At 42.8% G+C, this 13,916-nt stretch overlaps 1 long non-coding RNA gene across 1 annotated transcript; it reads right to left on the reverse strand.

Moving 5' to 3' along the window:
* Positions 1–13,051: 13,051 nt before the first annotated feature.
* On the reverse strand, positions 13,052–13,851 carry LOC138925378 (uncharacterized). The gene is made up of 2 exons (XR_011441443.1): positions 13,658–13,851; positions 13,052–13,283 (listed from the first exon to the last, which is right to left on the reverse strand). It is a non-coding gene; the product is annotated as an uncharacterized lncRNA (long non-coding RNA).
* Between the last annotated feature and the right edge of the window lie 65 nt (positions 13,852–13,916).

Below are 13,916 nucleotides of genomic sequence, written 5' to 3' on the forward strand. Positions count from 1 at the left end.
CAAATTTTCCACGAGTGTACCCTGTGTGGGCTATGTGTGTCCTTATGTTGTAGTAGGCTTGCTATTGATGCAGGTGCACAGAGAGGCTAGGCTGTCCCCCTTGCCACCTAGTTGTAATGCTCAGCTGCCTGTGGCTGTTATGGTCCCCTCAGCCACTTTATTGGGTATGGAGAGCCCCAGCACAGTTGGCTGAAAGGTCTAATAGCACATTTCTGCTGCAGTATTTCTGTTAAGTGAGTAGGCCTCCAGTGTGGCTGGTTACTAGGCTCATGGGCTTGTAATTACTGCAGGCCTCCAGCCTGAAAGCCTATTGTCAACCCTCTCAGGAGTGCAGCTAGGTGGGGTGGGCCCCAGGCATGGCAGCACATAATTGTTTCAGGTGTTGGAAGGTGGGACTTGTTCCCTATGTTACTGTTTGAGAAGCATAAGTCAGCTGCAGCTGACAAGTCCCACCACTTGCAGGTCTTCACACCCATCAACACAGCCCTGCCCCATGTGCACACTCTGACCCACTGAAGTTGACCCACTCACCCTGCTGCAGAGGCCCCACACACTCAACCAATGCAGGCCCGCCCCTGGCACATAGCCTGCCCCTTGTGCACACCCTGTCCCACAGAGGTGGACCCACTTACCCCACTGCAGAGGTCCTATGCATCCCACCTATGTGGGTCCACAAGATGCCCAAGTGTTTGCTGTTGGGTGGGGCCAGTCCCTAGAGTGGGCTGCCTGCCCTGGTTGAGCTGGATTAAATCAGTGGTCTAGTGGGTGGGGCAGATCCCAGGGCTAACAGGCCAGGGAAAGAACTCCAATGGTGTTTGCCACTGTCTATGTCAGCACAATTGTACTAGGTCACAGTAATGGCTGCTGCCAATGTCTCAGTCCCTAGGGAGGTGGTCCCACCATGGGGAGGTCTCACCTCTCGCTGAAATGTGCCCAGAGCCTAGTAAGTGAGTCTCCTTTCACCGAGGACTGTACGCCTTTCTTTCTGATGATTTTAGGTTGCTTTCTGAAATGGGTGAATTTGTGCCTGAGCCCTTAAGAGTGGGTTTTCTTTCCCTTGTGATCAATAACTTTTCAGGACGTATTTTCTGTTGCTGTTAATAGCCAGCAAAACCAGATATTACGACACTCATCTCGGTTGTGCTGAATCCAAAAGCTACTTATTGTGGCAAAGCTCTCCCACTCAGATCCCCTACTCCTCCAGGAAAAGCTTCATACCTTAAGATTGCTCCTGGCTGTGATGTGCCACAGCTAAAACGTGTTTTTTTTTCTTCTCCAGAAAGGAATTTCTCCCTCTTCCACCTCACCCACCCCCTTGTTATGGGGGTTCTTTTTATCTAGTTTTCAGTTCTTTCTCAGGGGTAACTGTTCCAAGAGTATTTGTAAATTTGTGTCCGTGGGAGGAGGTGAGTTCAGAGTCCTCCTACACTGCCATCTTCTACTTTGCTTTTTTAAAAGATAATTATTCTTTTCTTTCAACTATGATGAGCTGTTTTATTTTAGATCTTTCTCTTATGTACAGAATACAGTTGAGTTTAACGTTTTGATTTAATGTGAGAGTTTTTACCCCCATTGATGGCTTTATCCTTTATACATGCTTGTTATATTGATTGTGTTTGTTCTAATTTAAGTTGCATTGATGGTGGCCCTACTTGGCCTCCTTCCTGCTCCCTCGACACTGGGCTTTGCCATGGGCCTGCTCTGACCAATGCAGTGTGAATGGAAGTGATGGTGGCCAGTCTTGAGCAGGGACTTTAAGAAGCAACTTGAGTTTGGCTTGTCCCTTGAGCTTCTGGCCTCTTGTGTAAGAAGCCCTTGACAGTGGCTGCCTTTTCATTTTGGATGTAGAATGAGATGACATAGGAACCCAACTAAGTCTAGCAGTGCTGCAGCCAACCTGGAGACCTCTGAGCAAGAAATACATGTTTGCTGTGATAAGCCATTGAGATTTTGGGTTGTTTGTTACCACATTTCTCTTTTCTTTTTCCATCCATTCTTTAAAACTCTTTTCTTCCCACCTTCCCTTCCATCCCTTCATCATCAAAAAGCCATTAGCAGACCAGAATGAAGTAGGCAGCCCAAGCAGGGATCAGGGTCTGTGTGCAAGGTGGGGACAGAGCCTGTGTAGGGCTAAGAGACTGGCCATGTATGGGTGGATTGAGAAATATGTTGAGGATAATGGGAGTCAGGTATCTTACTATTGGAAAAGGAGAGAACGTATATGGAAATGGAGACAGCTGGAATTAGGGCTGCCAGATTTAGCAAACAAAAATACATGATATCATTTGGGACATATTTATACAAAAATTTGCTTACTATTTATCTGAAATTCAAATTTCACTGGGCATCCTGAATTTTATCAGGCAACCTTAGCTAGAAATAATCTTGTAGTGTTGGATTGGAATAGAGTAACTAGCATGAACTCATGGTTTTTGATATATATAGACAAATATAGAAATAGATATAGATGTAAACTTGGTGTGTATGATGTGTACATACATGTGTTTTCTACCTCTGTCCGCTCAAAGGGCTTGGGAACAATGATGCCCTATTAGCTATGAGCACACTTAGTATCCAGATCTTGGATCCTTTACCAGGGCTACTAGGAGAAATGGCTTATTCCAGGGCTGGGGCTGGGAAAGGAAAACATGGGCCTGGAACACCATGTTGTGCCATAAGGTGAGGAACTGCTCCATGAATGATGGAGAGCACAGAAGCCAGCTTGAAGTAACTACCACTGGACAACTCTGGGACAGTTTGAGTATCAAAAGAAACTATAATAGTAACTGATTAGAATCCATTGAACAAAATAGAAATCCTTAAGTTCACACTGACATAAATAAATAAACGAACAAATAAATTGGGAGAAGAGAAAGCTCTTCCTTACAATAGAAATAATGATGGTAATAGAAAAATCCCTATTTGGCAATTTTCGTCATAATAATTAGTGCATGCAAGATATGTCAATGGATGCCAAAATTAGTGTGTGTTAGTGTACTGAGGAAGAAAATTTTATGCAATTTCAAAGCATTTCCCTGAAAAAAAAATTATTAATCATAAAAGGGAAAAAGTATCTTTGCAGGAGAGACCTGGCAGATACCACCTTAATGAAGTCATCAAAGCTAACACCACTAGGAAGAGCACAAATGGATATTAAGTGCCGCCCAGTAGGGTGCTATGAAGAGAACACGTTATTTGGGATATTCCAGGCAAAATGAAAAAGCTGGCTCTAATCATGAGGAAATATTGGAAAAATCCAATTGAGAGACATTCTACAAAATGACGGGCCTATAAACTTCAAAAAATGGCAAGACCATGAAAGTTAAGAAAACAGGGGAATTGTTCCAGATCAAAAGAAACTAGTGACTCAGCATGACTGGGTGGAACATGTGGTCCTGGATTTGATTTTTTGCTATAAAGGACATTATTGGGATAATTGTGAAACCCATAATTGTGAGGGATGTCTGGGAAAAGGATGTATAGGAATTCCTGATCTTATTCTTTCAACGTTTCTGTAAATTAGAAACTCATTCAAACTAATGTTTTTGAAAAAGGTTGCTAATTAAATATCTATTTTATTTTAGGTTTGCTACTTTTTTAGCTTCTTTGATTTTTGTTCTCCTTGATAATTTCAAAAGTGTATATACTCTAAGTTGTTGCTTCTTTTTCCAAATAACGTATTTAAGCTTCCATCTCTCAATTTATTACTTCAGAATCGAAGCAGTATTGATTGACTTTGGAAGATAAAATGAGGAAATTAGCACACTTATTTTTCCTTCTACTCCCTCTTCCACTCCTTTGAAGATGCTCTGAGATTTTTGTCTTGCATTATGTAGGTTTTTCAAGACTGATAAGATTTATAGGTTGTTGTGGAACCATAATAACTCCAGGGTCTTAGATTCAACAATGTGTTTAACACGTTTCAGTATTATTTCAATTTCTCTCAATTGGCAGACTTACTTTTCAGTGGTTTTTAGGAAGGGTGTCTAGGTGATAACATTTCCTGATCTCTCTGCATATTTTACAATGCCTTCTTCTTTATTTTAAATATATATAAAACATTGTACGTTTTTAAATCACCTCTTTTCCTTGCATACTGTAGACATCACTCCACTACTTTTTGCCATTCACGTTTCTCGATGGAAGTCTGAGAGTTATCTGATTTCTTTCTTATGTCAGTAACTTATTACGTCAGCCTGAATGTTGGGTACTTTGTTCATATTTGAAATTCAACTACTTGCCAAATTTGGTTTGCTGGGAGTTTATTATTATTCTTATTTTACTTGGTATGGAGCAAGCCTTCTGAGCTGTAGATACAAATATTTCATTTCACAAAGATGTTTTTCTATTGTGAATTTTAATATTGTTTGTTTCCTTTTTGGTTATTCCCTCCAGGCCCAGCAGTTATGTATCTATTAGATCTCCATATCCGTGTGCCACGTCAACCACAGTTCATCCAAATGCTTTCATCTTTTAAATTCTTTCCTTATTCGTTTCAGTTGATTTTCACAAACCTATGCTCTGTGCTATCATCATAATTCCATAGATTTAATTCTGCTTCGAATAACATCTTAAAATTTTATGCTATCATTTGTCTCAAACATTTGTACTCAACTCTTCTAATTGCCTTTTCTTCCCAGTATATCTTGTTCTATCAGCTTTCATTCCATTTCTTTGATTACCTTGGGAATGTAAGTAATTGTTTTCCAAAAACTTTGATTTCCTAGATTAAATTATCACCTAAATTGTTTTTTATTCATTATATACTAGTTTCCATTTCCTTTTTTTTGTTGTTGCTGCAGAATTATTGTCTGGATACCATGTTGGTCATTTTTGAATAAGGACATTCTCTCCTGGATGGCTATTTGTTCTAAATAGTTTCTGTAGAGTTTCACTCTATTCTTTATCTGGCAATTGTTTGGATCCTCACTGTCCATCTTAATCTGGAGTCTGGATGGTCAGCATTTACATTTTCTGTTTGGCCACTGAGCTACCTGAGGAGGGTGCAAGTGACGTGGGGTGTGAGAAGCTGCATCCAGGAAACTGGTCTTCCCACTAATTAAATCTTTTTATTCTTCAGTAAATTTTTTGGTTTTCAGAATAGTTGGGATCTAAGCAGGACACAGAGACTATTTGAGCACTTTAAACAGAAGGAATTGAATGCTGGGAATTGGGACACATGGGTAGTGAAAGAACTGAGAAGGCAAATGGGACAGCGAGGCTACTCAGAGAACAGCAACAGCAGGAAGCCCCACACTCTAGGCTGGAGAGTCAGAGGGAGGAGGCAGTGTTACTGGAGTCAGTGGCTAGAGTCACCTGGCAGAAGGTAGATGCTTGAAGGCATTGTCCAGTGGGAGCTGAAGCCACGGAGAAAACACCATCCCTACGGAGCTATCTCCTGAGGCACAGAAGGAGGGGTGAAATACCCAGTTTCTTTCTTCTGTTACCCTTCAATCTGCCAGCAGTGCCTCCCATTGGCCAACTCCTGACAGAACAAGCTGACATAGGGGCCCAGAAAATGCAGTCTAGAGTTGTCAGCCACTTTGTAGTAAAGACCAGAGCAGGGGCAAGTAGAGACCTGAGGGCCACAGGTCAGGACTGGCTAGATTTTTTTCTTCCTCCCATAGAGGTTCTGCATATATATATAAATATATATATATATATATATATATATATATTTGTTTTTTCTTTTTTTTGCTAAGTTACTTCCCAAACCAAATCATTATACACATACACACACACACACACACATACACACAGATAGTGTGAGTGAGATCTGCTTTCTATATTATCTTTTATAGGTTGTTTGGGAATGCTATTGACTTTTATGCATTTATTTATTTTGTAATAAATAGTAAACTGATTTATTTACTTTGTAATTAATAGTCAACTTTTCGGATTCTCAATTAGTCCTAAAACCTTTCAGTTTTTCTAGTTGATGATTTTGGGTCAAAATTTTCTTTCTTTATGATTCCTGTGGCCAATCCTGTGAGACTTCCTGCTCCGGGGAAGTCTTAGGCGACCACAGTCTCAGAAGGAACTCTGCTATCCCAGCTGTGTCTGGATTCTAGAGCCACCTGTTCAGAGTCCTCCAGGTCAAGGAGGCACGTGCTGCCTCCAATCTGATAGCCGCATGGGTGTAATACTTGCAGTGTCATCTCTTTTATGGGAAGAACTGTTCTGCCTTGCTTCTAACCCAGAAGTCCTGCTCTCATAAAACAGCCTGTGCTTCTCCCGGAACATCTAATTCTGGAGTAGTTCTGTCATTTTCCCTGGTGTTTTCCTCTGCTCATGTCCGTTCCCAGTATTCAGCCTTATACAATTTCTAGAGCAGGTCTGCAAATGTATGTCACATCTGCTGCCTCTACTCCTTGCTTCCTGCTTAGAGTGGACATCATTAATTAAGTTTAATTAACTAAATTGATTAATTAAATTAAGATTAATTTTGTTCATTTTTTGATGAATATGACCTCAGAACACTTCTTGAAATTCTGCCGGAAGGCTCTGCCAGTGGCGTGTGAAAAGGCAACATATTTCCCATCCTGGACCTCGTCGCAAAGTCCAAACTCCAGAGAAAGCTTCAGCAGGCGGTGGTTTGTTACAAGGCAATAAACCCAAGGTGTCCCTTCCAGTGTGATATTGACTGACTGCATGTAGCCATTTTTTTCCTTCACGGGAAATCTTACCAGGAAGCATTGAACAGTAACAATAACACTGATGACAAGAAATAAAGAAAAAAAAAAAAGCAGAACTGCTGTAGATAAAGAGAGAGTGTGATTCAGAGTTCCGTTGGAGGCTGTCTTAGACTGGGTTCCCTGGAAACAGACCCTGAGATGGAGAGTTGCATACAGAAGCCTGCTGGGGAGTGCTCCTGAGAGATGCATCTGCAAAGAAGTGAGGACAGCAGGAGGGCAGAGAGAGAGGCTGACCCTCCAAGGCATTTGTAACTGGAGGCCCTAGCTGATTCTCCAGGCAGCTCTGGGGGAAAATTTGGGTGGGGCGGGGCTCCTCAGAATTGCACCAAATTGAAGATAGGCTAAAACTTTATATCCCTACATCAGCTAGCCATTGACCATGGGCTAATCCTAGCAGCAGGGAGGGCAACCTTGGACAGGCAGCTCCAGTGGGATATTGTGTCACAAACTTAGCACATACTGGTTTCTTCCTGCCACATACTCGGTTGGATCATCTGGCCCATGTAGCATTGCTGATTGGACCTACATAATAATAATTTTAAAAGGTATCATGTACAATAACTTGTCATTTGCTTTGGAAGGGATGTCCCAACATGCCTCAGCCTGCTTGACCCCTAAAAGCTCTTCATTGATCTAGTGGGTTCCTCAGTCTTGTTAGGACTTATCTTCTACCTTTGGAGCTCAGGTCTCTTACCAAGATACTCCAAAGTACCTGCCACTTTCTACAAATCCAGTTGATGAACATGATGTCATTGATATTGTGGAGCAGTGCACTGTTCTGTGAAGTCTCCAGAATGTCCAAATTCCTTTGGATCATATTATGACAGAGGCCCTGGACGGGAGGTGAGGATTTAACAGACATTGAACAAGGCCCTGGTGGAAGACAATCTCTGTATACTATCCATTCATCCCATATAAATATGAACTGCTTCTGATCCTTCTTTCTGATGGGGTTGGAATAAAAATGTTAGTCAGTTTAATAGCTATGGATATGCTGAAGATTGTGTACCACATCTGGCAAGCAGACACGATTGGGACTTCTATTTAGTTAAGTCTGTGGTGATCTGTGTGCTGAAGCAGCCCCATACTGGCCTGTGAGAGCCGATTGCTACATTTTCTGGAGCCTTGTGACCTCCAGAGTTGTAAAGCTTATGGTGGGAGCATTATACCACAGAAACTGGCAAAAACTACAAAGCGAGTCTCCCTGCAACCCCTGGAGAGCCAGTCATTAGACATTTTCCTACATACTACTGTTGGATGTCCACTGTCATCCAGCACCATCAGCACAGTTTTTGGGGGTCGGCCCTGTGGCCGAGTGGTTAAGCTCATGCCCTCCGCTTCCATGGCCCAGGGTTTCACTGGTTCGAATCCTGGGTGCAGACATGGCACCACTCATCAAGCCATGATGACATGGCGTCCCACATAGCAGAATTAGAAGGACCTATAACTAGAATATACAACTATGTACTGGCGGGCTTTGGGGAGAAGAAGAAGAAAAAGAAAAAAAAAAAGATTAGCAACAGATGTGAGCTTAAAAAAATACAGTTTTTGTAGGGTTAAAGTGGTGAACTAAATGGGGATATCATGGTGATTACCATTCTTGCATTCTTCAAAATTTTGATGATGGAACTAATTTTTGCCATTCCCCTTGGGATATGGTATTGTTTTATATTTACTGTCTTGGGTGGGGGGCAGTGGGGACTTTTCGGAGGCTTCCACTTGGCTTTCACCACTGCAATAACTCTTATCCCACAGATCAAGAACCTGATATAAGAGTTCTGTTATTGATCATGTATGCCCATTCCAATTATACATTTGGGTTCGGGGAAATGATCACTGGATGGGTCTGTGGGCCCAGTGGACCCATAGTGAGCTAGACCTGGGTCACAACTGGACTGCATATTTCTCGATTGTAATGGATGATACCATGGTGCTTTCTGGCCCTGGGAAAAGGCGATCAAATTTGCCTCAGACCCGGGTCCAAAAATCCGTGTAAGTTCCCATTTTCCCACTTGATGGTTTCCTGGGTAAATGGCTGTAGGTCACTTTGGGGAAGAACTGGGAGAATTATTACTGAATACACTTGCTGTGGTATTCCAGTGTCTTTTTTCGTGGGGACCTGACTTCTCTTTCAGTTGTTCTAGAAGTGAGAACTGGTTCAGATCCAGAAGGCTGGCAAGCGATCGTGACTTTTTATTTGGGCAGCTGCCTACAAACTCTTGATCACCCATTCTTGATTTCTTTTAGTTATATAATTTGTGCAATATGCTTGCCAGCTGCCCATCAGTCTTGCCCCTAGGAGTACTGTATTATATTTACCATCTCTCCATAGCTTTCTGAGGGTCACTGGCTGCTACTCTGACCTTGCTTTCATTGTGATAACTGTATCACTTTGCTTCAGATGGTGAGGTGCTGCCACTAGTGCTCTGTTATTTCATGATTCCCATTGCTTTCATGAGCTCAGTTCTGCAACAGTTTCCTACTCTCAGCCTTAGCTACAGAGGACAGCCACCACTAAGCTTCTCATCAAAGGTGGTGCCCCTCTCATGAGCACATTCTTTACCTCTTTGGTAAGAAAGCGTCCTCTGGGCCCTCCTATGGCACACAGCAGGCTGGTAGGGGGTTTCCAGACTTACCTAGTCTATCCCCTCTAGCATACTCATTTCTCTGAGCTTTGAGTTCTGAGCTTTCCAGACCATTTCCTATTTCAGTTTTGGTATTTCTAATTCATAGGGCCATTCACATGGGTCAACACATTTTCCAAGCTTCTAAGAGCCATCCTAGCAGTGGAGTGCTTGCTAGACTTGTATATTATGGGAGAGTGCTCCATACTGACAAACTGTCCTTTATCCAACTTTGTGTCCCATGTCCCCACATCCCAGTATCCATTCTCATGCATACTTTCTCCATTCCTGCCAGCACATATTGGCCAGATTCTGCAGCTCCTTTGGTGTATAGTCCCTACTCTCCCTTAGCTGATCCAGTGCATCCCATTTAGGGGATGCTGGGATTTAACTTTGTTATCTGTCTGCTCTCAGGTGAGGCAGGGGGATAAGCACTGTCTTTTAAGGGTTGGCGTCAATCAGGGTCCAATCAGGAGACAGACACTACATAAGTAATTTGAAGAGAGAAAATTTAATCTACAGAATTATTAATTAGCGAAAGATATTTAATTACAGCAAGGGATAAAAGAGGACTCTAAGGAATGTAGAAACAGCACACGTGGAAAGTAGCTACTACTGTTAGGGCTGAGGGAGAGTGAATAAGGAAGGGAATAAGAAAGAACTTAGAAGAGACATCTCCTCTATCTTCTTCTTGCCAGGCTGAGATCCAGACCTCCTTGGAGAAGGTGTGGCTGCCATGGGAACGCACAGAATGCTGGTGGCGAATAAACTTTCTGGAAGGCCCAGCTGGAGCTGGTGTGCAGGAAGCAGCTCACTGGGTGGGGGAGAAGATTGGCAGAGGATGCATGGAGGAGAAACTGGTCCACAAGGGCCAGCAAGTAAGTAGCACCAGGTTTCTTGCATGCTGGCAGCCTGGCGAAAGAAAAATGGCACAATGGAACCTGTAAGGGAAGCTCTTTCCTCTGGCTATGACCTCAGAGTGTCACTCTGGTGCCCTTCCTTACTGACAAAGATGTTGCACTATCTGAAAAGGAAGGAATGGTTACAAGATCTAACTCCAGGATTGCAAAGTGTGACTACTATTCTTTGAAAGGCCTGCTTACAAGATTGGCCTTTGGCTGGCATCTAGGAACCTGGATTTGGGAGAGTTCTCACCATTCCTAGAACTGATAAATGTGGCTCACTGTGCCTACACTGTTTGAACAAACTATATGGTTTATGTTGAACACCTGCTTGCCTTCTGGGAGTCTGGAATTTGGGTATGTGCAAGGCAGGGGGTGCTTACATGGTCAGCTCCCAATAAAAACTCTGGAAGCTGAGTCTCTAACAAGCTTCCTGGGTTGGTAACATTTCACATGTGTTGTCACATCTTGTTGCTGGGAGATTAGGTGCCTCCTGTGTGACTCCTCTGGGAGGGCCCCTTGGAAGCTGGTGCCTTGTTTTGCCCGGACTTTACCACATGCGCCTTTTCCCTCTGCTGATTTGCTTTATATCCTTTTGCCATTATAAATCACGACTGTGGGTTTGACGATATGCTGAGTCCTAGTGAGTCATCAAACTTGGAGTGGCATTGGAGACCCTTGACACACTAATAGAGACACCTGCTTCATTTGAGGCCTTTTAATGATCTTTAAGCAAGTTGCGGGGCAGTTGTTCTCACAAAGGGGAGTAAACCTCTTCTGTGGGCCCACAGGGCCCAGGGGAGTCTGGGAGCTAAAACTTCTCAATTGCATTTACTCAAATATCCCCATTCCAAGTCTCAGGGTCTGACACTTTTTCTATGAGCGTCCTTCCAGAAGGAGAGTTTAATTTTCTCTAGAGCTCCCCTTCTCTTGTGATTAAGTTCTGAGCCCGATCATTTTCTCTGCTTGTCCACTGGCTACAAGAGATCAACACTTCCTTAAATGTTGCCTAGAACGCCCTCAGGCTCCCACAAGTTTTCTTGAATTGTTGGATAATCATCCTGAGCTTGTCATAATCTTTCTTCAATAAATCAAAAGCCCTCAGCAACAGCTACTCAATTCTTCTCATTGAACGTATACCTCATACTTCTCAAGGGTGAGAGACATTGCACCAGCAGGTGCATCCACTTCCACCAGTGAAAATGTTAACTCTTGCACCGCTGCAGCAAGCTGGCGCCTATCTCTTTCTACCCACTGGGGTGGGGTCCTCATTCTCATCCCCTTGGTTGATCCCGTTGTTCCACCTCCAACATTCCTATTTCTTACTACTATGATGACTATGATTTAATTACATGCATAGGACACTTTTTGGAGCCTACCATGTGATTGAACATAAAGGACCTCCTTTATATCTGAAAGTGTCCTGCACGTAGGCAGCGGAGTTGCTGTTATCTCCAATCTCAGGTGAGGAATAAAGCCTCTGAGGTGTGGCTAGCCTAAAGTCAGGATTCCACCGAGTGGCAGAGTCAGAAAGTAAACCCAGATTTTTCTGACTCCAAGTCCTCTCTTTCTTTTCTACCACATTGTGCCCCCTCTCCATAGAATGGGATATTTTGGCTTCTGTAGTAGGTAAGAAATTTGCTTGATTTGAGTTTTCTTATTCAAATTCTTATGATCACCTTAGTATTGACATAGTTTGTAGCAATCTCCATCAAATACTTTTGACCTAAAAGAATCAAGGGCATAAGAGAGCCGTGCTTGTCAACCTTTAATGTGCAAACAAGTCACTTGGGGATCTTAAATGTTAAAATGCACATTCTGATTCAGGGAGTCTGTATTTCTGAGAAGCCTCCAGGTTGATGCTATGTTCCTAATTCTCCACCACACGGAACAGCTGGGTTCTTGGTAGTTCTTGGGGGATTAAAATAAGAAAAATGTAGGAATATAGATGTATCTTCATTTCCAACTTTTCCATTTGGTAAAATAGAAAACATGTCTCCATGTTAATTCAATCTATAAACACTCTTGCTAAAAAAAAAATAACAAAAAAATAAAGCTGCAAAAATTATTAGAATTTAGCCAGTCACAAGATAAAAATAATGACTTCTAACAGCTTCATTCAGGCATTTGATATGTGACATTCATATACAGTGAGTCCTGTCCTATCCTGGAATGCCCTTCCAGTTTTGCAAGAATGAGTCAAAAGACAGCTGAGTTTTGGCTTATCCATAGAGACCAGAGTAAGTGATTTTGGGGGATCATAGCGATACCAGGTGATGTTTCCGAGAATCAGGCCCAAATCCCAGCAGTGCAGCCAAGAACGTGTCTACTCTTGAATCTCGTCTTCTACCTTGCCTGGCTGGGTGGCCAGCGGTCATCTCCTGCTCTCACTGCCCCTAGCCTTTCCTCAGGTTGCAGGGTCAGGACAGGTGGTGGGGATTGATTGGAGCAGGGCACGGCCCTCCAGAGGTCATTCTCAGGGTCAAAAACTGGGGTAAAGTCCACAAAAATCTAAAGTGGTGATGATCTTGGAAACAGAGGTGGGGCTTCTGAATTCTGGGACATCTGGGGGCTTGATCTCAAACTCCACAAAGTCTGCCTCTGGCTTTTTCAGAAAAAAAAAAAGAAAGAAACACTCATCAGGCAATTCAATTTAATCTCCCTCTTCTCTCATTCCTTATACCAAATTGTTACCAAAACCAAATGGGTTCCCTCCTGGCAAGTTAAATCAGACTCTCCACCAGAAGCAGTCGTCTCAAAAGTAAAAGTATATTTGCAGCAAATAGGAGACCATGTGGAATCATTTCCAAAGTCATGGCACCCCCGAACAAAGGGAAGCAAAGACCTTTTATTTCGGATGGGGAGGAATATTCAAAAGGAAGAGGCGGATATTCGCTTGGGCAGGCTCAGTTCGCAAACCTGCTTGCACATACTCTGCAGGTTACGGTAACAAGGCCTAAGCTCCTCCTGGAGAGATCTTAGCATTCAAAATAAAGCAAAGGTCACAGGTAGCTCTTGTAGTGAGGCTTGGTCTGGTTCAGGGTGGTTGGTGATGGCATCTCCTTAAACATAACAAAAGGAAAAAAACCAATTTGGGAAAACAATGAAATGCTTCCAAACCCACCCTTGAGTTCCTTGGGGCAGTTAGTCAGTGACAAAACCACGCAGCCAGCCCCTTGTAGAGTCCTTTCCTTGTCTGCCTTGGTACTCAAATGACAGAATCGTTTTGGGAGTTTCACCTCTCTTCCCTCTTTTTTCATTGAAGTGGCACCGCAAATGTTTGGGCTAGAGGTATTTTTCCCTATTTCAAAACGGACTTTTCCCTTCAAGAAGCAATGATTCAAGGCTGACAATTCAATGGATTTATTTACTTGTCTACCCATCCATCCACTTATTTATTTATTTGTCATATAAGGTAATAGCTTATGGTACTTACCCAGAGCCAGCTGTTTGCAGGATGCCGAGAGCAGGTGGTCTGGGAGGCCTCAGATGAATTGCAAAAGACACTCACCAGCTGCCGACACTGTGTGTAATGAGCAAACCTGCAAAAATCTTTATTTTCAATTGGATTGTACCTTTAAGTAAGCAAGGGAGACAGCCAGTATAACTACAGACCATGACCAACAACCCACATAAACAGTGTGCAAACACAAGTGATTAATGTACCAGTATTTCAAAACATCTAAAGCTAATGA

This window comes from Equus caballus, chromosome 8, assembly GCF_041296265.1.
Source record: "Equus caballus isolate H_3958 breed thoroughbred chromosome 8, TB-T2T, whole genome shotgun sequence".
NCBI lineage: Eukaryota > Metazoa > Chordata > Mammalia > Perissodactyla > Equidae > Equus > Equus caballus.